The sequence below is a fragment of the Octopus bimaculoides genome, chromosome 12 (genome assembly GCF_001194135.2).
Source record: "Octopus bimaculoides isolate UCB-OBI-ISO-001 chromosome 12, ASM119413v2, whole genome shotgun sequence".
Classification (NCBI taxonomy): Eukaryota; Metazoa; Mollusca; class Cephalopoda; order Octopoda; family Octopodidae; genus Octopus; species Octopus bimaculoides.
Genome location: NC_068992.1, coordinates 17,561,362 through 17,565,273, shown reverse-complemented (window position 1 = coordinate 17,565,273; position 3,912 = coordinate 17,561,362).

Sequence of the window (3,912 nt, the reverse complement as noted above, 5' to 3'; positions counted from 1 at the left end):
TATATATATATATATATATATATATAGGTATATATGTGTGTGTGTGTGTATATATATACACACACACATATGTATGTATGCAATCGAGAGAGAGAAGAGTGTTTAAAAACTACAACCAGCTGTCACAATACCATAAAGATGAAAACGGTGTGATGTATAATTATTGCTATATTACACTAATATAATTGTCTGCTTCGTTAACCAAACAGAAATTAACAGAGATTAAGAGAGAAGCTGCAACTATAAAACTGAAACAACACAGAAAGTAAATTAACAAGTGGTATTAAAGAGGGAGGGGACGGAGGCATTGGCAGCAGAGATGACAGCAGCAACATCAGTAATGGTTGTAGTGGTGGTGGTGGAGATGATGATAGTGGTGGTCATTTTCGTTGTTGTGTGATGGTGGTGTGATGGTGGTGACAGAGGTGGTGGTGATGCCTGCTGGAAATAGTGGTTGTTTTGCTAGGGATGTCGGTGGCAGTGGTGGTGGTGGTGGTGATGATGGTGGTGGTAGTAGCGTTCATGGTGGTACTGATGTCATTGGTAATGGTGTTAAGAGTACTGAGGTTGGTGGAAAGGCTCTGGTGAGCTTGAGGCTATAATAGAAGGCACTTGCTCAAGGTGCCACGCAGTGGGACTGAACGCGGAACCATGTGGTTGGTAAGCAAGCTACTTACCACACAACCACTCCTGCACCTATATATATCGAGTTAAATTCGACGACTGGCACCTATGCCAATGTCGTCTCCTTCATTGGACACGAAACTCAGCTTGCGAAGACTTACTGGGGCAAGCGAAAGTGAAATTGTGATGGCACCTGTGCCCAGCCTTGCCTTTCTGGCACTTGTGCCTGCAGCATGTGTAAGGACTTTCGAGCAAGATCGTTGCCAGTGCCCCTGGACTGGCTCTTGTGCGGGTGGCACATAAAATACACCATTTTGAGCGTGGCCGTTGCCAGTACCGCCTGACTGGCCTTCGTGCCGGTGGCACGTAAAAGCACCCACTACACTCTCCGAGTGGTTGTCGTTAGGAAGGGCATCCAGCTGTAGAAACTCTGCCAAATCAGATTGGAGCCTGGTGTAGCCATCTGGTTTCACTAGTCCTCAGTCAAATCGTCCAACCCATGCTAGCATGGAAAGCGGACATTAAACGACTATGATGATGATGATGATATATTGCATGTGTGCATGTGTATCTTCTTGTTTGTCCTTCCATTGCCTTACAAACAGTATTGGTTTGTCTACTGCCCCATAACTTAAGAAAAACAAACCAACAGAATAAGCTGCAGACTTAAAATAATATAATTACTGTGATCAATGATGATGATGATGATAATGACAATGATGGCAACAACAACAATGGTAATTATACAATGATGATGATGAGGATGATGACGAGGATGGTGGTGGTGGTGGTGGTGGTGGTCATGATGAATGCTATCATGAGCCTAGAAAATTTGAACTGAATTTAAATGCTGTCCTCAGTTTTCCGAATGACTCAGAAACTAAGATGTTATTGTTTCCTGTTGTTGTTGTTGCTGTTGTTGTTGTTGTTGTCATGCTTAGCATAGCACTAAGACACAATTTTTTTTTAAAAATTAAACAATAGCCTTTCATAATGGAACACAATGCCTTATGACCACAGAAAGAGATCTAATGAGTGACTCAAAGAGGTAACAAGGTTAATTTCTCGAAAATGGGAATATGGCACACTTTCTCTTCTTGTAGAGGCAACAGCAGCTTAGAGTCACACCACACATTAACCAACATATCTATGTTCACCCACTCACATACGAACATAATATACATTACACACATATATATACCTATATACATGTACATGCTCACACCCACACATACACAAACATAGACATGCACAGGTCCTTGTCTTACAAGCTCACAGGTGCTGGTTCCACGTAAAAAGCACCCTTGCTCGTGCTACATATCAAGCACCGGTGATGGTGCCACGAAGGGAGCACCAGTGCTGATGCCACGAAAGGAGCACCAGTGCTGGTGCCACATAAAAAGCACCCATTCTGGTGTCACATAAAAAGCACCTGCTCTGATTCCACATAAAAAGTACCCGTTCTGGTGCCAAATACAAAAGTACCCGTTCTGGTACCACATAAAAAGCACCCGATTCTGGTGCCACATAAAAAGTACCCATTCTGATGCCACATAAAATAAACATCTGTTCTGGTGCCATGTAAAAAGTACCCATTCTGGTGCCACATACAAAAGAAACCGTTTTGGTGCCATGTCAAAAGTACTTATTCTACTTCCACAAACAAAAGCATCTGTTCTGGTGCCACATACAAAAGCATTCAGTATACTCTGTAGTGGGGGGGGGGGTTAGATGGGGCATCCAGCCATAGAAACCATACCAAACCAGGCAACTGAAACTCGGTGCAGATCTGCAACTTGCCAGCCCCTGTCAAACTGTCCAACCCATGCCAGCATGGAAAACAAACCTTAAATAATGATGATGACACATAAATACATACATACATATCATCATCATCATCATCATCATCGTTTAATGTCCGCTTTCCATGCTAGCATGGGTTGGACGATTTGACTGAGGACTGCTGAACCAGATGGCTACACCAGGTTCCAATCTGATTTGGCAGAGTTTCTACAGCTGGATGCCCTTCCTAACGCCAACCACTTCGAGAGTGTAGTGGGTGCTTTTACGTGCCACCAGCACGAAGGCCAGTCAGGCGGTACTGGCAACGGACATGCTCAAAATGCTGTATTTTACATGTCACCTGCACAGGATCCAGTCCAGCGGCCCTGGCAACGATCTCACTCAAATGTCTTTACACGTGCCAGGAAGGCAACACTGGGCACAGGTGCCATCACGATTTCGCTTGCCCTAACAGGTCTTCGCAAGCCGAGTTTAGTGTGCAATGAAGGAGACGACGTTGGCATGGGTGCCACATACATATATAGAAGTTAGGTTGTGGTTTCAATTCCTGGGCTGGGTGATATGTTTTTGAGCAAAACCCTTCATTTCACGTTGCTTCGGCTCACCAAGCTGGCATAAATGTGTAACCCTGCGACAGGCCAGGCCAGTGTCCCATCAATGGGGGAACATATACTCCGCAGAAACTGAGAAACCAGCATTACAAGTCTATATGACTTGGGGGTAGAGCCTTATTCTTTTGTTTAGAATCTGGGGATCTGGCAATATCAGCCCATGGTTTACAAATGACCTTTGACTCTTTGATTCTTTTGTCCCACAATTAAAGCAACATCTAAACATTAATGTAATGTTAAATTCTGTCTTATACACAGAACATTCTTTTATTCTTTTATTCTTTTATTCTTTTATTTTTTTACCTTTTCAGTCATTTGACAGCAGCTATGCTGGAGCACCACCTTAAAGGCTTTTTTAGATGAAGAAATCAACCCCAATACGTATTCTATCAGTCTCTTCAGCTGAACTTCTTAGCACACAGCCACACCTGCGCATGTGTATAGTTATAAATATGTAATGCATGTTTCTGTATGTTCCACAACACAGATTCCACTCTACCAAATTCACTTGCAAGGAATTGGTTGGCCCAGGGCTATAGCAGAAGATACTTGCCCAAGTTGCCATGCAGTGGGACTGAACCCGGAACCATGTGGTTTGGAAGCGAGCTTCTTAACCACACAGCTAACATAACTGTGTATTTTCTGGAACAGGATTTTATGCAGTTTCCGTATTGACATTTGATAAATAAGGCTGTTTCAGGAAAGTATCACACTGCATGTTATTTTCCTGATTCATCTCTTCTGGAAAATCCATTATCCTAAGATCAGGCCCAGCCTCTTCCATATCTATGAAATTATTTCTAGCCAAACACTACCACACTCTCAAATATGTATTCACATATGCACGTGTACACATATACATGCATATACAAGC